At 41.4% G+C, this 17,484-nt stretch overlaps 1 pseudogene; it reads right to left on the minus strand.

Annotated features, from left to right (window-relative positions):
- Positions 1–10,758: 10,758 nt before the first annotated feature.
- The window catches only part of LOC141134701 (carbohydrate sulfotransferase 8-like), a 78,185-nt pseudogene continuing 71,459 nt past the window's right edge, over positions 10,759–17,484 (minus strand).

Here is a 17,484-nt window from a genome sequence, read left to right on the forward strand (position 1 = left end):
GTGGTGTGGGAGCACTGTATACAGCGCTCCTACACCACCCCTGCCCATTGGAATGCATGGGCAGCGTTTCCAAAGCTCCTGAAAAGTGCTTGAAAGGTGCCGCAACATGGGCGCTTTTAACCCCTTCTTCTGCCGCTAGTGGCCGAAAAGCGCAGCTTAAATGGCGCTAAACTGCTGCTAAATTGAGCGGTGGTTTAGTACTAACACGGCCGCGGCTACAGTGTGAAAGTAGCCTTGGTGGTGTGTGTCCCTTTAAATACACCTAATCTTAGTGTGCTGCGAAAAAAATGATATGATGTGCAAATTAGCAATGGAGAAATAAATGATATGTAAACAACCCTGTAGGAAATGTGTGGTATTGATTCCTTATATGTAAATCATAAAACACTGAAAACATTAAACTAGCACCATATGCAAACCCATAATGTGCTTGCAATATTTCATTAACATCCGTGAAGAAAGTGACATGTGCTATGTTAAAACAATTAAAATGTCAATAAAGTGACGTGCTGAAAAACAAAAAAATGAGTCCATATTTCAATTGAAGATCTCAAAAACCAAATTTCCCTGGGAGAAAGGAAGTTGCAGAATAGATAAAGGAAACCTAAGAGACCAAAATCATTATTGAACATAAAACTAAAACTACTATTTAGGGTCATCTTCAGCCTTAATTCTGGCATCAAACACAGGTTTAGCTGGAACTCAAGATATCTGCCAAGAATGTAACAGCGTGGCGTCTGTATGTTTTCTGCATGTGAGGAATCTGGAGAGACAGGAACCCGGTGGAGAAGTTTTGGTGAATAAGGTGGATTTGTGAATCCAATTCTTATTGAAATATGGAAAGAAAATAAAAAAGGGGTTTTGGGACTTTAAATGAGGTAACAGGGGTCGTTCAAGTCCCCTCCTCCAACCCGGATTAATATATTAAAAAAGAAAGCAAGAGGCGGAACTTTGCATGAAGCATATGGAAGCAACAAAATGAATTGAATAAAAATCAGCTTTTAATTGACTCAATACATTAAAGGAATCATTTTATATTGAATTTTTTACATTATGCTATATATCAATATTTTTTTATAAAATTCATTAGAACCAGATATTGCACATAAATTGATACTCCATCATAGAGTTTTAAACAGTATTATACAAATACATCGGTCAATATGATACATGATTATATGTACTGTAAATAATACTTATACAGATAGCTGGCACATTAAAGCGTCACTTCAAAAAGATACAGGAAAGGTGAAATGGTTTGAAGGGAATGGCCATAAAGAATTCATGAATGTATACACATGTCAGTGGTTGTTAGCTCTACGCGTTTTGAGGCCTTATAGCCACTCATCAGGAGCAACACCGTAATGATCATCTATAAGTAAGGACAATCATATTTAATGATCTAAAGAAATCATGTGGGTAAAAACAAAAACATGAGAGGGACCCCCATATAGCTGCTTGACCAATACACTTACATGTACATCTGCGCGATGGTGGTGCGGCCATGAAAATCCCAGACTCACCATAAACGCCACATCAGGGAACTGAGGGGGCGTAGTAGGGCAACAACCCACACAAACAGCACCCTGAGTGGGCCAGTGTATTTGAAGTGGCACAAGTGTGGACTGAATATGGTGACCCCGATATGGGGAATCTGTGTAAAAAAATATGATAAATGAAATAAAGGTAGTGCAAAAATGTGTCAAAAAAGGGGGAGAGAGAGGTAAAAGAGGGAAGTGCAAAAAGGAAAAGAAAAAAGAAACAGAGGTGGAAAGGGAGCAAATGGGTGTAAAAAGAGGCAAAAAAGGAACTTAGATAAAAGAGACCAGATGGTGGAAAGATGGTGAGGGAGAGTGGGTACCTGATGGATGTGAAATAAGGGTAAGAGTTTCATGATGCCGCCTGTTCCACGAGGAGAGTGTGGTGACTGATATGTTGAAATATGGATTCATTTTTTGTTTTTCAGCACATGTCACTTTATTGACATCTACAGTCAGGTCCAAAAATATTGGGATATCGACACAATTCTAATCTTTTTGGCTCTATACACCACCACAATGGATTTGAAATGAAACAAACAAGATGCTTTAACTGCAGACTTTCAGCTTTAATTTGAGGGTATTTACATCCAAATCAGGTGAACGGTGTAGGAATTACAACAGTTTGTATATGTGCCTCCCACTTTTTAAGGGACTAAAAGTAATGGGACAGATTAACAATCATCCATCAAACTTTCACTTTTTAATACTTCATTGCAAATCCTTTGAAGTCAATTACAGCCTGAAGTCTGAAACGTATAGACATCACCAGACGCTGGGTTTCATCCCTGGTGATGCTCTGCCAGGCCTCTACTGCAACTGTCTTCAGTTGCTGCTTGTTCTTGGGGCATTTTCCCTTCAGTTTTGTCTTCAGCAAGTGAAATGCATGCTCAATCGGATTCAGGTCAGGTGATTGACTTGGCCATTGCATAACATTCCACTTCTCAAACTCTAATCTGGCCTCCCTGTTTTTGAGGCTCAACAATGGTTTACATCTTGTGGTGAACCCTCTGTATTCACTCTGGTGAAGTCTTCTCTTGATTGTTGACTCTGACACATATACACCTACCTCCTGGAGAGTGTTCTTAATCTGGCCAACTGTTGTGAAGGGTGTTTTCTTCACCAAGGAAAGAATTCTTCGGTCATCCACCACAGTTGTTTTCCGTGATCTTCTGGGTCTTTTGGTGTTGCTGAGCTCACCGGTGCATTCTTTCTTTTTAAGGATGTTCCAAAAAGTTGATTTGGCCACACCTAATGTTTTTGCTATCTCTCTGATGGGTTTGTTTTGTTTTTTCAGCCTAACGATGGCTTGCTTCACTGATAGTGACAGCTCTTTGGATCTCATATTGAGAGTTGACAGCAACCAAATGCAAATAGCACACTTGAAATGAACTCTGAACCTTGTATCTGCTCCTTGTAAATGGGATAATGAGGGAATAACATACAACTGGCCATGGAACAGCTGAGCAGCCAATTGTCCCATTACTTTTGGTCCCTTAAAAAGTGGGAGGCACATATACAAACTGTTGTAATTCCTACACCCTTCACCTGATTTGAAAGTAAATACCCTCAAATTAAAGCTGAAAGTCTGCAGTTAATGCACATCTTGTTCATTTCATTTCAAATCCATTGTGGAGGTGTATAGAGCCAAAAAGATTAGAATTGGGTTGATGTCCCAATAATTATGGACCTGACTGTATATTATATCATATGTCACTTTCTTCACGGATGTTAAAGAAATATTGCAAACACAGCACAGTCACTTTATTGCACATTATTTGTTTGCATATGGTCCTAGTTTCATGTTTTTAGTGTTTTATGATTTACATATAAGGAATTATTACCACACATTTACTAAAGGGTTGTTTACATATTATTTATTTTTCCATTGCTAATTTGCACATCATAATGTTTTTTTTCTCAGCATACTAAGTTGAGGTGTATTTAAAGGGACACACCACTAAAAAGAAGCAGCGCCACACCCATTTCCTTCATACTATTCATTGTTGACTCCACCAAGGTGATTGTTTCAGTGGGGGCAGCAGCCTAACAATACCATCTTATCACGTCGTCCATAGCGCGGAACAAATTCCTTTTTTGTCTGATATCAATAGCACATTGCTATAGCAGTGATAAGTATAACTATAAATTGGGCTATATATTGGGCCTAGGAAATTAAAACTTGAAATTGGATTCCCTTTTTTTCATTCAGTTGGTGAAGTCATCATCATCTCGGAGTACAAGTAAGTTAGACTATGCTGGTAGACAGTCATTAGTCCTTCCCCTCGAATTCTCTGCAGCAGAATGCAAGAATTGACAGTATACTACTAGGTACGCTGACATAGCTCAACTTCATAACTTTGATTCTTTAATTGGAGATGACACCTTTGAATATGATTTAATGCCAAAAGTCAATCAAACAGAACTATGAAGGCCCAAATTCAATCAGATTCAGGAAGAAGATGAGATTTTGCAGTGAAGAGATTATTTGTGAAGTTAACTGTGAAAGATTATAGGACCACACTCCAAGGATCTGCAATGGCAGCTTAAAATAGAATCTGAACTGGTATGGAGAGTTTGGATCCATGATGGAGAGTCGTGACGATGATCAGATGAGTGAGTGTCTGTTTAATGATCCATGTCGACTGTCAAGTGTGTTAGTGAGTGTCTGAGAGCCCCTTTTCTCTCCAAACTTTCCCTTTTATGTCCAAAATCCCCTTATTTAAAGAAAAAGGTGTAGTTCAGAATATTTGCCCACATCTAATTGGAAGGCATTTCTTTTGTCTAACCTAATACCCTTTTAGGTGTTGACAGGGCTGGACTGGGACAAATATTTGGCCCTGGACTTCATCCAGACTGACCCACTTTAATTTTACAAACACTCACAAAAACAGTACGAGAGAGACATCATCATGGCTCGGCTATCCACACAGCAGGAGCATGCAAACCCAGAAGGAAGACCGGGTGAAGGGGGAAGCCCCCAGCAGCAATGGGCTGGAGGGATTCGCTTCAAAGGTATATTTGTCATGTGACAATAAAATCGTGCCCACACTGCAAGGGCTTGTTTAGGTCCAGGCAGGTCCTCAGAGAGTCTTCTTCCCCATGCAGAAACCATAGCCCTACAATGGACGCGATGATAAGTCTTCCTCCACATGATGTGTTCTCCCTCCCCATGCTCCAGCGGTCTAAGGTCTTCTGATATCATCAAGAACAGAGCAGGGTCCATAGCCCTACACTGGAGGGATAATACCTTGATGACATCAGAAGACCTTAGATTGCTGGAGCATGGGGGAAAAGACTCTCTGAAAACCGGTCTAGCAGGATGGAGGATCAAGTAAGCAAATCTTCTTTTTCATGCTGCCGAAGCATGGGGGAGAAGAACACATCATGTGGAGAAAGACTTACAGGAGTAATTGGTCGGGTCGAGTTTGTTTTGTGTGGAGGGAATCCTCACCATCATTTTGGAGTATCCACTAATTCCAGACCCCTCCCCACCCAACACTGCAAAACCTCAAGCCTGCATGCTGGTGGTCGGGTTGGTAAGCTGTAGGGCAGATCACCTATAGAGAAAATCCATCCCCTCCTTCAGGGGTGACCGCTGCATAGGAAAGAAACAAGGTGTGTGCAGCAGGCTATTGGGGAGCGGGGGTGGGGGATACCCTCCAGGAATGTCACCCCTAAGATGGAGCAGAGGATGAAGAACGATGACCTGAGCTGAGTAGGAATAAGCCAAGGAGGGGCAATTAATGGCTTCCCCCAATTATTTAGCTCACGTACTCTTCCCATCCCATACCCCCCTTCATCCCATAGGACCCCTTTTTCCTATAGAGCTCCCTTCATCCCATAGGGCCCCCTTCATTCCATAGGGTCCTTCTTATAGAGCCCCCTACATCCAATACAACTGCTTCATTCCATAGGGGCCCCTTTATTCCATACAATCCCTTTATCCCATAGAGGTCCCTTCTTGCTATAGGGCCCCGTTCATTCCATGGGGATCTTTTTCTTACAGGCCCCCCTACGACCCCTTCATTCCATTGGGTCCTTCTTCCCATTGGGGCCCCCTTCATTCAATCTTCTTCTAGACCCCCTACATCTCAAACACCCCCTTCATTCCTTAGGGCCCCTTCTTCCCACAGGAGCCTCTTCATTTCCTGGGCCCCCTGGTTGTCTTGTATCTCCCTGCCCCCTCCAGTCCAGTCCCCAGTCCCCCTCTCCCCCCTAGTGTCCCTGTCACCTGCCCCCTTGGACTAGGCCAGGAACCAGGCTCTACATTATGCGGCTGTACCTGGACAGGTTCCTGCAGCACCGCCATCCTCCAGCCTCCCTCTTCCACTCCGGGGACCTCTCTACCTGTTGGCTGCTCTCAGGATGTCAAACGGGCAGCTCCGACTCACTTAAACTCACAGCGTCTGTTACCGTGTAGGCCACCGGAGATAGCCGAGTTTTGCCAGAAGAAGCTGAAAAGCTGTTGGAGAGGAGGGGTGCGGGGGAAGTTGAGCGGTTATGGAAAAGGACAATCGGGGGCCGGAAGTGGCCGAAGATGTGTCCGGCAGAGCCCAGTAGAGGCAAAAAAAGCGTAAGTGCGGCGCGCTGCGTCCGGAAGTAAAACAAGTTCCATACCCAGCCATGAGCAGTACAGCGGTGCTCAAATTAATGGCTGTGCGAGCCACTTTGACAGGCTGTCACTGAAACTGGCCCACTGAGCCATCCGCCCACCGGTAAACTCCCTGTAGTCCCGATGGCCAGTACATGCCTGGGTGTTGATAGTACCTATCTATCTGGAAATAAATTAGAATTTTATTCAATGGATCAGTTAACCTTATCTGGGACACTATATTATTATACATGAATTAATTCCAGATATTTTATCCTCTAATATTAATATGGATGAGGTCCCTGGTGTGGATGATGTTACTTGTGGTCTTATATCTTTAAAGTTCTCTTATTTTAATCATGGATTATTTGTGAATGATGCATGAGTGATATACATTTTGAGGTAATAATATTTGAATCTAAAAGGATATCTTGATATGTATTGCATTATAATTCTCCCTCTTGTTTCTGAATCATTCATACCATTAAATCATAATAGTTTCCCATTTTTTAGTGTTACAACAATACTTTGATTTGATAAAATGTTTCTTATAAAGGTTCAGTCTTTCATATGGTATGATGTGGATAAGTAAATTTGAAAGTGTTTGAACACTGTAATTTTTTCCTTATTCAACTGGATTTTCAGGAGGACTCTGTTCTGTTTTATTCTGAATCAGCTCATAGTCCAACAGAATAGTAGAATAAATTCAGTTCCCCCTAATTTGAATTTTCTCTGGATTTTTCAATTAGCAGAAAAGTTACAGACAAGTTTCACTCTGTTATAGATTTGTGGGGCGCAAACTCAGTTTGTTAGCAGTTCTGTGGACTGGCAAAATGAGATTAGCTGATATTATTATGAGCATACATAAAATGTTTTTTTCATATTGAGCTAGAGATATAGTGATGCATATAATTTGGATTTCTCAAGTGATAAAACTGGTTGGTATTTGCATATGCTAATGCCTAGCAAACAGATGATGTGTAATTGTTTTTCATTTAACAATTGTCATATGTGTGAATTAAGTTTCAATTTAGAGAGGATTATCTTTTTTACTCAGGTGTTGTTTGAATAGCAAATCTAACTCATTGTTCACTGAATGTGAGGGTCATCGTGGTTTGTTTGGAGTGAAAATAAAAAAATATATACATTTTTTTTTCTAAAGGTGGCCATACATGGATTGGAATTTGGCCAGTTTGGCGGGCTGATTGTACAGAATTTGATCCACTGATTGACTTGTAGACAACCAGGATGTCGACCTTGCAAATGTGACCCCTTTCTCCTCTTCCCCCTACTTATCCTCTTCCTCTCTCTACTCCTCCTATCCTTTCTTTTTCCTCAAATGTTATGTTATAAGGAGAGGCTCTAAGGAGCTGTTTTTTCACCCTACAATCGGCTAATCACACAGGAGGTAGTGAAGTGCCTGGCAAAACCTCTATTTTCTTACTTCTACCAGGCTTCTCCAATGCCATTATTGCACAAGGGAAGGCTCTAGGAACTGTTTTTTCCATCCTGCTATGGGCTCATCACACAGGATGTAGTGAAGTGGATGACAAAGCTTTTCTCTTCTTACATCTACCAGGCTCCTCCAATGTGCTTATTGCTTGAGGAGAGGCTTTAAAGATAAGTTTTTCTTCTCAGGATTCAGATCCCATGGATTGAAAGTGGAACAAATAGGGATCGCTACATGGGACACTCACTATACAAAAGTCTTCATCAAGTAAGAAACATGAAGGACAGGGATGAAACCTGGGCTTTTGATAGAAGAATGCAGATATTTGTTAAAAGGTGCAGCTCACCCCATCATATATTCACAGACCATAAATCCTGGAGTAGCTAAGATCTGCAAAATGGTTAAGACCATGGCAGGCCCACTGAGATTTATCTTTCCCAACTTTCATCTTACGTTTTTACTAGGGTCCAAGAGTTGGAAGGCAGATACTCTCTCATGCATGTTTCCAGAAACTCCTGAAACTTGTCCCCCCAGAACTTTCTCTTGATTCAGCCTGATCTAAGAACAACTCTCAAACAGACCCCTACACAATGCTCAGAATCTAAGATTTCTGCACTCAGAAAACAGGAAGGACTCCTGTGGCACGAAGACAAGATTTTTGTACCTAATGGAGCCAGACTCTGGGTCCCCAAGACCTTCCACGAACATCAGCTTGCGGTTATTTCAGGGTCCACAAGACATCTGAGCTTATCCATCGATCATACTAGTGGCCTAAACTGAGGCAAGATTGGGGCGTGTTATGACCTTTGCCAGTTCCAGACCACTCTTGGAAGATGCTATCCATGAACTTTATAATGGATTTGCCCCCTCTGAATGGTTTTCCAGTATTCTGGTGGTGGCAGACCACTTGTCAAAGATGGCCCACTTTTTGCCTCTGGTGGGTACTCCCTCTGCCATGGATACAGCACATGTTTTATCAAGGAGATCATAGGACTACATGGCTTTCCAAACAGCATTGTCTCAGACAGAGGGGTGCAATTCACCTCTAGGTTCTGGAGGGCTCTTTGCAAAGCTTTGAACATTAAAATTTGCTTGTCATCTGCTTATCATCCACAGAGTAATGGCCGGAGAGAAAGTACAATTTAAACTTTGCAATATCTCCATTGCTTTTCTACGTTCTCTCAAGATAACTGGATAGCTTTGCTCCCTTGTGCCAAGTTTGCATACAATAATTCAGTATATGCTACCACCAATCAATCTCCTTTCTGGACAAATTACGGATTCCATCCCTCATTCCTGCTCAATACGGTACCAGAAGCATCGGTACCTGTGGTACAGAACAGGTTAACTTTCATCCATGAAAATTAACAGATTCTGCAGGATACCATGTGAAGGGCACAGAAAGATTACAAAGGAATATTAGGACAAAAAGAAGAAAAGGAGTCCAGTTCTTAAGGTTGGAGACAAGGTGTGGCTCTCTACAGTGAAGCTTAAATTGTCCTGCCCTGGGTCCAAGATTCATCTGCCCCTTTGTAATAAAAAAGGAAATGAACCCTGTGGCCTTCGAAATGTCCCTGCCAAGCTCCTATTCACCCAGTCCTTCCTGTTTCTTTGCTCAAGCCAGCCACTTCTGGCATCTTTTCTGGAAGTGAGGATCCACCTCCACCTCCAATCACAGTGGATGAAAAAGTTTGTTTGAGGTGTCCTGGACTGCAAAAAAAGGGGAAGCCAGGTCCAATACCTCATAAAGTGGAAACCTGAGGAAAGTTCATGGGAAACTGCAACTCACGTACATGCCTCTAAGCTTCTGCGTGAATTTTTCAGCAGGTACCCAGAGAAGCAAGCACATCTGGGCATCCGGAGGCTGCTCCTTGGGCAGGGGGGGCACTGTTAGAAAATGGGTTCGCAAAAGAACTGGCACATTTGCCAGCTCTGAACAGAATCGCAGATTACGGGCACGTAGGCTTTGCCAGTGCAAATGCGCATGCGCACGCAGCTGTAAACATTGATACACAACTGCACAAAATTCATGACAGATCTTGCCGTCCAGTGACCTATTTAATGTCAGCAGTGTGACCCACAAGTTGCTGAATGATCTTCAGCCTCCCATGTGTTCTGTGTTCTGCTTCTGCTATTATTTGGTTCAGTGTTACCGACCCATCTTGCCTTTGACCTATCTTGTCTCCATTGCTGGCTCCTGATCCTTGCTTGTTTTACTGACTTTTCTCCTGCCTGTTAACCAATCTATGACCTGCCCGCTCACCTTACTGACTCCACTACTGTCTAAATTCCAGTGTAAGCCCCCGGCTTGTCCCTGATTCAGCTCTCTGTCTCTGCTCCTGGCTGACACTCCGTGTATGCCTACTGGCGTGACTCCTGACTCTGCTACCGGCTCTCCATACTATCAAGTACCACCTGGTACCCCAGAGACTCCTGCCCTAGCAGTGCATTCTGCTCGTCTGGCTCCCATTCGATGTACATTACTATGCACTCCCCCTGCCTTCCTCTTGGGCATAGAATTCCCTGTCATCACCCTTCAGATTTGCTCTGCGCTCAGCCGCAAGGGAAGCCCTCTCAGCATTCCAGCCCTACCTGACCAAGTATGTGACAAGATGGCAGTGATGAGGCACAGTGATGCCATCCATGCCTCCTAGATGCAGTTCGAGCCAGGGCCGAAGCACGTAATTCTTTCTTTCTTTTTTTTTTCTAAGCAAAAGCTTTTTTTTGAAATTGCTTTGCAGGCAAATTGGCTTTGCAGGATGAACACATTTTAATACAGTGGGCCTTCAATTTAAATGGAAAGGTCTGTTTTAAGAAAAGGTCTGTGAAGAAATAATAATTGCAGCCAGTAACAATTAGGAAATATGTATATTAAACCTTCCGCACTGATGCATATAATAAATGATGAGGAAATATATTGCACAACTGTGAAACAAAACCAACAGCTATAAATAAATATAAACTCCTAAGTGGTATAACAAAAAATAATTTGAGTGCTAATTCATTAATATAGAATAATTCATCAGTGTGAAAAATCATGCACAATAATCATTCAATAAATATCTTGATTAAATAAAGTCCTCAAAACAATACATGAAACGTATTTTTAAACCAAAATTAATTTCAAACAAAATAAGTCCAAATGAAGCAATCCAACGCTGTAATGACTAAAAAAAATCCCATCACCAGTGTAGAAATATCTTTCATCCAAGATGAGCACAGCCACTAATACAGGAAAACGCACTTACCAGAAGTGAGTGCTTGTCTCACTACAAGATTAGAGAAACACAGCTTATATTAATTCCAAAGATCTTCCAAACAAGGGCAGTCCACTGAAAGGTTTCAGTTAGTGGAATAGTGCCCTAAGCGCCAGATAAAGGCAAGCAAACGGCCACATCTGGGCCCTGGCTGCATTTTGGAGAACACTGGTGTAGTATCTTAAGCATCCAGATTTATTTGACACAGGTAATCAATGTACTTATGAAAACAGTTCAAGCATAAGCTTAAAATCAAGCAGACAACAAATGGGGGGGGGGGGGGGGGGGTCTGCTCAAGACTCCATCCGGGTTCTCTCCTGAACTAAACTGCTGGGAGTGCTGGCAAAGACAGAGCTCATCCCAGCTCCAATGGTACAAGAGACAAGAAAGGTCCACATCTCCATGATTAAGCCTTGAGGCCGAGTGAAATGTGTTGGACACATGGCTTGGCTGGCGCTTGGGCTGAGACTGTCATTCCACTTATCTACAGGGTCTTGCACTGATGTGTGGGTGCATAGGATCATTTTGTCTCTTAAAATCAATCATATAGATATGTTGGTAAAGACATACAAAGTAGTCACCAGCTTCCCCAGTCCTTCCCAGCTTACAGAAACAACAAAAATGACAGGACACGATTCCTACTCACTCCCAGGATTAGGCTCTCCCCCTACATGTTTCATCCATTCTGACCTCATCCATTCTGACCTCATCCATTCTGACCTCATCAAAGGGGGAAGAGGGGGAGGCCTATTTTTTATTTTTTTTATTTACTTAAACAGCTTTTGTGAGTACCTTGATTACTTGTGTCAATACATGTAAGTGCACTGAACCTGTTTGGAAGATCTTTGGAATTAATACAAACTCGTGTTTGACTGATCAGGTAGTGAGATGCACTTCTGGTAAGTGTGTTTTCCTGTATTAGTGGTGGTGGCCACCTTGGATCAAAGATTTTTCTACATTTGGAACGATAATACTGGTGATGGGAATTGTTTAGTCATTACACCGTTGGATTGCTTCATTTAAACTTATTTCATTTGAAATTAATATTGGTTAAATATATTTTCATGTATTGCTTGGAGGACTTTATTTGATTAGAGTGCTCAAAGGGTCAGATACTGTTTACTCTTAGCACCCTATTATGTATGTATAGACAAAAAAAAGGCATATCACATAATTTGCAGCAATTCTTCAAATACAGCTCTAAAAGAACACAACATCACAATGATATCCCATAACATGTGATATTTGTACTCCCAATAGCATACAACGGCAATTGCAAATCCAATATAAAAGTCCCACTGCTCCCAGTCAATGAGTTTCTGCATTCATCTCCCACAGGCTTTCTTCTTGGAATACACACCTCCAACACAACTTGCTTTTCTTTGTCCTTCCAGTGTAGAGGCACACACTGAGCAAAAAATGCATAAATTGGGCCCACAACCAAAATGTCCCAGCAGCAAATATCCAGGTATCAGAAGGGACCTCCTCTGCCTCACTCTATTAAGTGTCTTGGGTCTGGTAATTTTTGATTACTTTCATATCCCACATATCTACATGTAAAATACAGTTATTTTCCTCTAGTAAATAGGGGTTGTTTCATTCCCAAAGATTTTATAGTAACTGTACTCAAACATGGAAAAGTCAGGACTGTAAAGTTCCAAAGTTGTCTGTACAATTTGGAGGCAGTGTTTCCAAGTATTGTTTAGTGATTTCCTCATTAGTACGACTATCATTTGAATGAATGCTTCATAGTGGGGTATTTCAGATCCTTTGGTGCCCCAATAGTCTTCAAACAAAATCAGCATCCCGAGTAATGCTTTCAATCTTCCAATAATGTCATTACTGAATGTTGCATGGATCACACAGTTGGAACATTGGCTTCCAGTGAGTGTCTCTGTAATCAGGATTTTCTTGAACTATAAAGCGGACAAATTCTGGAAAGGTAATATATTCTGTAGAATTGACATTAATTGCAAGTCTTTTTCTTATTAAATTAGCATAAAGTTACTGTAGTACTTATCATCATCATGTAGAAACTTATCTCTGTAGGCTGAAACTATCCTCTCGAAAGGATCTCTAACAAACATGATTTTGGTGTAATTGGCAAGAAACTTTTTTTGACTGGCTGGGGAATAAGAGCTTAATTTCCGCAGTAAAGGTGCAAGTATGGATGTCATAATGTTTAAGATCACGTACTGTAAGCCGCAGAGACGGACTGAGTAAAAGAATGATCCTCTTCCAGTTGGAACAGCCCACCTTTGGAACCTCACAATAGATAAATCTATGGCTGTGTTCAACATACAACTGTGCACTAAGTTTTTGTCCAGTTATATAGGGAATGTTGGTGTAATTATTCCTTTCACAAACAAACTTCACAACAGATTGTCTGTGTTTATAAATCACTTTCAATGGTATCGGGTCTACAAAAGAAAAGCATAACATCAGAAATGACACATTGTAAAACACTTATATTTGATTTGTAGATTTTTTTACCAAAACAAATTGAACACACACTTGGTAGATAAACCATGTAAGTTATCATCAGCATAATTTGTTTAGCCTCAGCTTACTCTAGCTGGAAAAGTTAAATGATTTTAAACTGCATTTAATTCTGAGCTCCAGCCAGATATAAAAGACATAATTGGATGTGACACTGTGCTTAACCACTTCAGGACCGCCCACCGTAGTTATACATCGGTACTTTCAAGGAGGATATCGTTGTTATGGCAGCAGCTAGGTGCCATAACCCCGGTATCCTTCATATTCAGCGGGCGGTCCGGTTTAAGATAAAAGTGGTCTCTGCGGCAGATTCGCCGCAAGATCACTTTTATCAGCGGCAGGAGAGGGCCCCCCTCCCGCCGCGATCCGGTGCCCTCCGCCGCTTACCCAGAGCCATCGGCAGTATTGCGTCTGTCCCCTTGCTGGGCATGGAGATGAGTAAAGGGGAAGATGCCCCCCCCCCCCGTCTCCATATCACTACAAGGAGGAAGTGACGTCAAAACATCACTTCCGCCCATAGCTCTTAAAGGGCCATTTTTTTTATTTGTTTAAATGGCAATTTTTTTTTCTTTTTTGCATTTTAATGTAAATATGAGATCTGAGGTCTTTTTGACCCCAGATCTCATATTTAAGAGGTCCTGTCATGCTTTTCTCCATTACAAGGGATGTTTACATTCCTTGTAATAGGAATAAAAGTGACACATTTTTTTTTTTAAACAGTTTAAAAATGTAAAAAAAAAAAGGTAAAATAAATAAGAAAAAAAAAATGTTTTAAACGCGCCCCGTCCCGACGAGCTTGCATGCAGAAGTGAACCCATACATGAGTAGCGCCCACCATATGAAAATGGAGTTCAAACCACACATGTGAAGTATCGCCGCGATCGGTAGCGAGAGCAAAAATTTTAGCTCTAGACCTCCTCTGTACCTTAAAACATGCAACCTGTAGAATTTTTTAAATGTCGCCTATGGAAGATTTTTAAGGTAAAAGTTTGTCGCCATTCCACGAGCGGGCGCAATTTTGAAGCGTGACATGTTGAGTATCAATTTACTTGGCGTAACATTATATTTCACAATATAAAAAAAAAAAAAAATTGGGCTAACTTTACTGTTGTCTTATTTTTTAATTGAAAAAAGTGTATTTTTTTCCAGAAAAAAGTGCGTTTGTAAGACCGCTGCGCAAATACGGTGTGACAGAATGTATTGCAACAACCACCATTTTATTCTCTAAGATGTTAGAAAAAAAAATGTATAATGATGGGGGTTAGAAGTAATTTTCTAGCAAAAAAAAAACATTTTTAACTTGGTAAACAACAAATCTCAGAAAGACGCTCGGTCCTTAAGTGGTTTTTAACTGCCAACGATGTATGTCATAACGTTGGTGGGGGGGATGCTTACACACACTCCCCCTGTAGCAGAACCTAATTGAGCATGATCTGCACTTCATTAGCTTCAGTGGAGTGCAGGGTTGAGATCAGGGGTTTATTGAACCCCTGATGTCTCATTAAAGAGAACCAATCAAAGTAAAAATGCAATCACACAGGGGGCTATTGGTCTTAAATGTGATGGCAATAAGGTGAAAAAAAAATTAAAATAACAGAACACCCAAGCACCTAAACCCCCCAAAATTTTGAGCTTGCCCCACCACCATGCACATGCACATATGTATGTAAATGTACACATCGGGGATGTTCACATAGAAAAAGTTATTTGTGCTACACATGTTACATGTCACCACCGCGTGCCAGTGCGAGAGCAAGGATCCTAAGCCTATTATTCACAATTAACTCTAAACTGATGACCTGTAGGGGATACTAAAGTGTTGCCTATGAAAAAATTGGGGTACCAAAGTTTGTCGTTGTTTAATCAGCTTATCTATTTACTTACAAAGATGGGTAATATATTGCTTTTGTGTGCACTAAAATTAACTTTAGCATCTTTTAAACACACAATTTGAGCATATTTTTTTTAAAAAAATGCAAGCAGTGTAAGTACTTGAATCTGACCTGGTTCCAGCCTATTGCAGTCCCTGTACAGCAGAGCTCAAGATAGGAGAGATGAATCAAACAAGGAGCAAATCAGTTCAGTGGTCAGTGACAGCCTGGTCTCATCTGAACCTTTTTATAATGCAACACACCCACAACACAAGGTGCTTGCATATGGTGATCTGCAGTGTGGATTCATTGGCACCTACTGGGCTCATGTATTGTAAATGAATGGCACCACAATAAACTGCACAGCGTGCCTTTGTGTTACCATTGCAATAAAACACACTCTAAGCCCTTCCTATGTGGCTATGCAGAGTCAACCAAATGCTTTGACACAAGTGCATCCCTTTTCCCTTTCCAATACTGCAACACTGCCTGTCCCAGTTAGCTGAGCCCATTCACACTCTGCCCTTCCTATTTTGTTCCTCATGTCTAATAAGATGCAGATCCCAATGTTTTATATCAGTTAAACCCGTGGCAACTTTTGAATCCTTTTAACTAAATACTTTATACTTTCTTTGGGGGGGTGTGCCACTGTGCCTGAGCACACCCTAATCATCAGCGTAGGTTTCCCCTGCTAATATTTCACCAAAGCACTCCAACGGAGCTCCTAAAAAAATTGTAAAACAAAGTAAATTAAATGGTAAAAAATAATATAAAAATAAATTGGTAAAAAATAATACAAAGAAAACATACAAAACAAACGACGGACACCATCCACTGCCCTACTGACACCAACCACTGCTCTATTGACACATCCACTGCCCTACTGTTTTTTACATTTATTTATAAGAGTGTGTGTATATACAGTATCTCACAAAATTGAGTACACCCCTCACACTTTTGTAAATATTTTATTATATATTTTAATGTGACAACACTGAAGAAATTACACTTTGCTACAATGTAAAATAATGAGTGTACAGCTTGTATAACAATGTAAATTTTGCTGTCCCCTCAAAATAACTCAACACACATTAATGTCCTGTGATCTGATGAGACCAAAATAAACTTATTTGGTTCAGATGGTGTCAAGCGTTTGTGGCACCAACCAGGTGAGGAGTACAAAGACAAGTCTGTCTTGCCTGCATTCAAGCATGGTGGTGGGCGTGTCTTGGTCTGGGGCTGCATGAGTGCTGCTGGAACTGGGGAGCTACAGTTCATTGAGGGAACCATGAATGCCAACATGTACTGTGACATACTGAAGCAGAGCATGATCCCTCCTTTCAGAGACTTAGCCACAGGGCAGTATTCCAACATGATAACTACCCTAAACACACCTTCAAGATGACCACTGCCTTGCTAAAGAAGCTGAGGGTAAGGGTAATGAACTGGCCAAGCATGTCCCCAGACCTAAACCCTATTGAGCATCTGTGGGGCACCCTCAAATGGAAGGTGGGGAAGCGCAAGGTCTCTAACATCCACCAGCTTCATAATGTCATCATGGAGTGTTAACCTGTGAAGCCTAAACCTTATTGAGCATTTGTGGGGCATCCTCAAATGGAAGGTGGAGGAGCTCAAAATCTCTAACATCCACCAGCTCCGTGATGTCATCATAGAGGAGTGGAGGAGGACTCCAGTGGCAACCTGTGAAGCTCTGGTGAACTCCATGCCCAAGAGGGTAAAGGCAGTGCTGGAAAATACACAAAATAAAGCAGTGCAGTGCTTAGTAAAACATGTAGACCATAAACACATAAAATATTAAAACATATGAGGCAAAGTCCCAAATTATGTCCTAATCCGAGGAGATGGAAGACTGCCCACTTGCAGAAAAGAAATTCTTCAGATGGTAAAAAGGGTGCAGTGATAGGATAAACTTAGCATTCGTGTATCAACACCACTGTGTTCCACCACCAGGAGTCTAGGCCGCTCACCTTATCGAGTGGACCTTCTGCGCTAACAGAAAGGTTACTTGTGCATTCCCTTCCACAGGGTTATTATAAAGATGAAGGTCCACTTGCAGTGTCCAAGAGTCAATCTCATCGGCATGTATATATCATGTTAAAACAAAATAACAGGACATAGTGCTCTCCATACGATAAACATAACATTTATTGAATAAAAGAATATTACTCACAAGGATAGCACTGATTCCCAGTGCAGTACATCCTAGGGGTGAGCCCGCCCTCTGTTATACCGTTTCCCTGGGGACGAAGACGGG

The sequence above is a fragment of the Aquarana catesbeiana genome, linkage group LG03 (assembly GCF_042186555.1).
Source record: "Aquarana catesbeiana isolate 2022-GZ linkage group LG03, ASM4218655v1, whole genome shotgun sequence".
Taxonomy (NCBI): Eukaryota; Metazoa; Chordata; class Amphibia; order Anura; family Ranidae; genus Aquarana; species Aquarana catesbeiana.